The following is a 6379-nucleotide window of genomic DNA, read 5'->3' as shown; positions in this document are numbered from 1 at the left end:
AGAATGGCACTATTGGGGCTTTTCATTTGTCTCTTTTGGCTGTGCCGAGTCAAACCGTGCCACACTGATTTCAGTTTTCATTGCTAGTTCAACTGGGCCAAGTTGTCCTGAGCTGCCCCTGAGATTGACCTCCTCCAGAGTGGGATCAAAGTGCACCCTGGCTTGCAGTGATGTCTTGCCAATTGTGGCTAACCCCTGACGACCTTCTCTTTCTTCCCTTTAAACAAGTGTGCGTCGTAAGACACACACAAACAAAGAGAATGCATTCCCGAAAAGGTTGTTGTAAAACTTTTTGCTGGACTGCTGCTTTCTTTACAGGTACCCTCTTAATCAGTACCCCTACTGTGCAAATGCAATGGCCCCATTGAAATTTTTACTTTGCTATAGTCTGTCTGACATTGAAAGATAAACTTGAAGAACTCTCTTCTCTTTTCTGCTTTTCCATATACTGTAGGCTTTTTGAAGGGGTATGAAATGATAAGCAGGAAAAAAAAACCTAGCTATTAACACACAAACAACTAATCAAATACAAATTTGTTGACATCTATTTCAGAAACAGAAATAACATGCAGTGACAATGTGACATTAGTGAGGGCAACCACATGGGTTTCAGTGCCACTCAGACAACTGTTGCCTCAAAATGTATTGAAATCTGCAAGTCTGTTAAGAAGCACACTTTAAGAAGCCACAACATACTCACCTCTAAGACATTATTCCACCGCTCACTCTAATTTGCACCTCACTTAAATGTTTATATCAGTTTTCCTTGAGGGAAGCAGAGGTCTATGGATGGCTCATTACTTCAACAATATCCTGTAATGTCTTATTCATTCATGCCAGAACCAGGATTATCAGTATCCGTGTCACTCACTTGCACAGTAGATGTCTCATTTTGAAATACCGAACATTCAGAGATGCCACAAACAACCAAAGGTTTAAATTTGCCTCAAAATGATTGAAAAATAAGAAAACACAAAAACAAACAAACAAACAGCATCAAATTCAGATTATTTCCAGGGAGCACAACACTCTATCTCAAAGGAGGCACATGCAGTACATAACATCTTTTGTCCCTCTTTCTATCAAGCAGCTTTTGCCAAAAGCTGCCGAGGAAAAAAAAAAAAAGAGTTTCTAAGAATCCTATTTGAAAATGTATTGCATCACACACACACACACACACACACAAGCACACTGATCTGACAGATTTGTTTGTTTTCAGCTGTAAACACACTGACAATATCCTCCTCACTCCTGAAATGTTAGGACCTATTTTTCTCTCCCTCACATGCTGATGACTCCTGAGATACCTGAGTACGCCAGCTGCACACATTACAGGACCTACGCAGGAAGCTGCAGGTGGAACATAATAATGTATTTAAAGCATGTGTGATGCCATATGATTATTCTGCCTATTCAACTAAGCTGACTACGATATAATCTCAAAACCCTTCTTACCGTGTGATAGTATTTGCTGACCATCGATCCCGAGTCTTTTCTCTTACGGAAGACTTGATACAAAATGGCCTGATAATCATCTTGTGAGTCTGGCAGATAAACACTGTAAGGGTGGCGTAACTCAGTGGTTAATTTTCTTGCTGGGACCGAAGTTTGACTCCTATCTAGAGTTGATTTTTCATGCTTTCAAAATCTTCAGTGTCTATGAATTAGAAGTTGTTTTGACTTTCTGGGCTTTGAGTGTTGAAGAACCAGAAACCTCCACTGCAACTCGAGGAGGTTGATGCGTGAGGAACTGGTGGCCACAGACATTGTGCTACCTACCTATCTACCTTCTTTCCTCAGGCAGCCCCTTCCCCTATCTGAGAACACTGTGACAAAGGAGATCACTTGTCCCAGTGGTGTTCAATCCAATAGATCTCATGGGGACCCCCAGTAGTAGAGACTATCCTAAACAGAGCCGCAAGCATGACCTCAGATTCAGCATTTAACTCTGCAATCAGATAGCCACTTTGAGTTGTCAAGCGATGTGAATTTTATTATCATTATTGTTCAAACATCATTCTCATTCACTGAATTCATTTGATACAAGATGTTTCTTACATTTTTGGTGTGATAGAATTGGACCAGTCCAAGCTTCCATCTGTGTAATTACAGAGAGCTCTTATCTCATGCACATAATGCATTAATAGTGCACGTCTTGTGTAAGCAATTACTTACACACTGTCTTCAAAAGCGTTTCCTTACAAATAAAGCTTTTCTCTTCCTGCTCTCTCTCCATCTGCCTTGCAGCCACGCCTTCGTTCTCCCGGTCTGTCTACCTTGATAAATGGCGGCTGGTAGGGAACGCACATCCACAGGGAAGTGATAGATATCCATAGAGAACAGATTCACAATATTCAAACAGTCATCTAAAAGACAGCTCTCACCCCCGGGGAAATACATCAACTCTATTTCGCTCTCACTTTTTTCTTTTTTTGTATCAAATTCCCTCTCTATAAGAAACCTTTTAATTTTTTACCCTCTCATCTCTCTCTCTCTCTACTCACCCTGTTTGGATTCACAACCTACAAGAAACACTTCAGTGCTCTCTCTCCTTTGCTCTCCTGCACTCTCTGACCTAAAAGCCAATTTGGAGGTCTTGACATCCAGAATATCATGAATCCCGAGAGTTGAGCCAGTGAAATAAATGCTCCGCCTTTGTTCTGTAAGAAAAAAATTAAAAAGTTTTCAATGTTCCCCAAGATGCAGAGAGGGGTTTTTATCATCTTTCAGCTCAATGTTTTGGTTTTATAGGCGACAGCTTTACAGTCCCATCATTCTTGTTCCTAGCTGTGAAGGACAGACACACTGTCACTATGTGCCATGCACTAAATGACACACAGCAACAAGCTAATGAACATAATTTAATGATTAGCAGCTAAAAATATTTCCCACCGGAGTTGGTGTAGACAAATGAAAGTTAAAAGTAGGACTGTCCATAGTCCACCCTCACTTTTATTGTTTCAAGGTTTATTTTCTCACTAAAGTCTCTGCAGGCAGTGTCTGCTTACTGTCCAGCCATTACGGTTCAGATAAGATAAGAGTTGATGAAAATGTTGACAAGGTTTGTCTGAGTCCCTTTCAGTCTTCACTGTGTGCTCATAGCGATAAGCTTAGGAAGAAGCAGCAAGTGCTTTGCAGAATTATTTACACCATATTGTAAAGGTTGTTGGGGCTGTATGCAGCAAGGAATACCTGTAGACCAGGGTACTGCCAACTTCACTGAACGTCATCTGTAATATTCACTTAGATGGTTAGGGTTAGGGAAAAAGCCAAATATTTGAACCACTCTGTGAGTTCCTGATTAAACCCTCCAGGTATTTGAACAATCATCAAAACTAGGATCCACAGCATGAAATTTATTTTCCTAAAGAAAAAATCCCTGACCGTTGCGGTGGACTGTGTCAGCCTATAATGGAATACTTGAAGCATTTGACTGCAAACACTGTAAATCCATTTGGGGAAAATTTTGTTGAGGCTAAAATGAAAACAATTCATAATTTCAAAAACACTGACCAGCTGCCTGCTAACACATTAGTGTTAGTATTACTAACTGTTTACCAAGGACATGGCTAAAGATGTCTCCTAAGTTCAGTTCGTATCATAAATTAATCTCATCAGTTGTTTGATGAGTTGATTTTGACAGCAATTTCGGTGGAAAACATTTTGAGTAAGTGGCTCTCTTATCCACTCTTTAGCTTTATCTCTTCTTAGCTATATTCAAAAACTCACCTGACACATACACACACACACACGCATGCAACCATCATGATTACCATGGCTGACAGGGGTTTCCAATCTTCCAAGGTAAATAGTCACCATGTTTAGACAAGAGGAAATCAGTGTGTGATCCCTCTGCACACTCACACACACACACACATACATGCCTATATGTGCATGGCTCAGCTGGTCTGCTGGTGTACTCAGATCAACCTAGAGCTTAACCCATTCAAGACTGTGGACATGACAGTGGATTTGAGAAGGAGGCCCCCCACCACCATACTCAACAACACTGTATCCATGGTGGAAACATTCAGGTTTCTGGGATCCATCACCTCCCAGGACCTAAAGTAAAGACACAGTCATCAAGAAGGCCCAGCAGAGAATCTTCTTCCTGAGGCAACTCTGAAAGTTTGACCTGCCCCAGAGCTGCTGGTTCAGTTTGACACAGCAGCAATCCAGTCTGTTCTCTGCACTTCCATCATTGTCTGGTTTGGTTCAGCAACCAAACAGGATAGGAACAGACCGCAACGAACAATCTGGTCTGCAGAAAAGATGACTGGTGTTAAATGATCCCCCATCCAGGACTTGTAAGGAATGAGCATGATGCATCACTGCAAATCCATCACACACTAGCCACAACCTGTTTGAACTTCTCCCCTCTGGATGGCGCTACCGGACACTGTACTCCAAAACAACCAGACTCAGGAACAGATTCTAAAGATTTGTATATAGTATTGTAAAGCCATTGATATACATTGTCACCCATCCTCCATCCACCCAGTATGAAGTATCATTCCTTTGTACTAATCTCACTGTTACTTATCCTCTGTCTATTTAGTACTTCTTATTTATCTTTACTTTGTTATAGTTTTATGTTCTTCTATGTAGGTACTGAGAGCAAGTGTAACTGGAGTCAAATTCCTTGTATGTGTGAACATACTTTGCCAATAAACCTGATTCTGACTCTGATTCTGTTTCTGATGTGCACGCATTTACACACAAGCATACTCTTTGTATTTGTACAGGCATATACAAACATATAAATTTACCATAAATATGTTGGCATGTATATGCACACAGAGTGTGTGAGTTTTTGCAAATTACATCAAAGGGAGATGAGATGTGTCGGGAGAGTTTGCATTGCTCTTGACATCCAGAAGGTTCGTGTTAAAATATGTGGTGTTTTGACAGATATAGCCTTCCTTCCGCTTCACTTGAATGTACTGAAGATTTAAAAACTTAAAAATACATGAAATACACAGCTAATAAGCCGAACAGTATAACCACCTCAGTTATTCCAGTCACTTAAAATGTTTAAACTCTGGTTCTTGTGTCATGCCTGAATTACCAAGAATTAGATTTTCATGGAAGTAGGAGGACACAGAACGAAGTTAGTGGGTGGCATTGTTTTTGAAATGAAAGAAGCAGACCTTTTAAGAACAACAAAAAAACAAAAGTTGGTTTCCAAATGGTGACATATGTTTACTAGCACTAACACTGCACGGAGATTTACAATATAATGAGATTCAACAATTTTGGAAACATTATGAGAGCCACAGTCGTTTTGCCTTCTGCCTGCCTAACGACGAAGTGAAACCGAATGTGCCCTTGCACATTCTTGACTGGCCAGTGTCGTGCCTAGCTGTAAGACTTCCCATTTTGAAAAAGTTACGCTTGTTTGAACCTTTTGTGGCCATAAAATAGAACTTTGCTGGGATGATATAAAATAAAGCCCAAGAATATCAGCATAAAAGACCTTTTGGCGAGAGTGTTTTGTCGACTGTTTACAGTGACCTTTCAATCTCAGCTATAAATCCAGGTTGCTTTTTTTCATCAAAGTCTTGCAGTTTATTGACAAAGCTATGCCATTCCAGCAGATGGATTTTATATGTTTGGAAGCAGCCTAAGTGAAAATAAAACATACGTGATTTGTCTCTCATGGCCTTCATAAGGCTCTTAGCATAGTTTTGAAAACTAATGTGTTATGGCAGAGACACAGTCCTACTTTACAATGCAGTTAAGATATGTTTAAGAGATAGTTGATATGAAAAATTACATCAATAAAACGCTTGCAATTTGAATCAAATCATCATCATGTTTGGATGTACAAAGCAATAGAAAAAAGAGAAAGACGGAGAAAACATCCAGTGGCAGGAAAAACTAAAATGAAGAGAAATACTGAGAAAAGACAGAAAAAAATAATCGATCTTGGCATTGTCTTAAACGGCAGCCAGCAGTCAAGTAATTATATTTGAGCAACCAACTGATTTCTCTTTGTGGTGTGGGTGTACTGTCTCTTATGTGTGTGATTGCGTGCTCACCACTGTGTTTCTCATCTCATCTCTGTGAAGATATGAATATTAATGACCCTATTAGCAGACACAGATGCCAGACAGTGCTTTGGTTGGAGTAACATGGGGTTATATTGAAAGCAAGTGAAATAATGTGAAATATTGTCTTTGAGCGAGTGTAAGAGAGAACTACTTTTAAATGTTTTTATATCTGGGGGAGTCATCGGCGAGGTCACACTGCTGAGGTGGAGCTTATTATACATTCCTATCAACTTGTGATAATTTAAATTTGAGCGTGTCAATCCAAGTGAGACAGCTTAATCGAAGATGAAGTTTCTAAAATAATGACACCATTAGAAAGTGATTTC

The 6379-nt window shown here is 39.9% G+C and overlaps 1 long non-coding RNA gene across 2 annotated transcripts in view; it reads right to left on the bottom strand.

The window, feature by feature from the left end:
* Positions 1-1855: 1855 nt before the first annotated feature.
* The window catches only part of LOC124057309, a 63344-nt gene continuing 58820 nt past the window's right edge, over positions 1856-6379 (bottom strand). The window contains exons 4-5 of one of the 2 annotated variants that reach the window (XR_006843092.1): positions 2505-2660; positions 1856-2291 (exon numbers count right to left, since the gene is read on the bottom strand). This is a non-coding gene — a long non-coding RNA (uncharacterized LOC124057309). Of the gene's footprint in view, positions 2661-6379 lie in introns of both variants that reach the window. The other variant, XR_006843091.1, reaches the window with a different exon arrangement.

Source organism: Scatophagus argus, chromosome 4, assembly GCF_020382885.2.
Source record: "Scatophagus argus isolate fScaArg1 chromosome 4, fScaArg1.pri, whole genome shotgun sequence".
NCBI classification, from domain to species: domain Eukaryota; kingdom Metazoa; phylum Chordata; class Actinopteri; family Scatophagidae; genus Scatophagus; species Scatophagus argus.
Note: the sequence above shows the minus strand (reverse complement) of the source record. Positions and strands in the feature narration are given on the sequence as shown.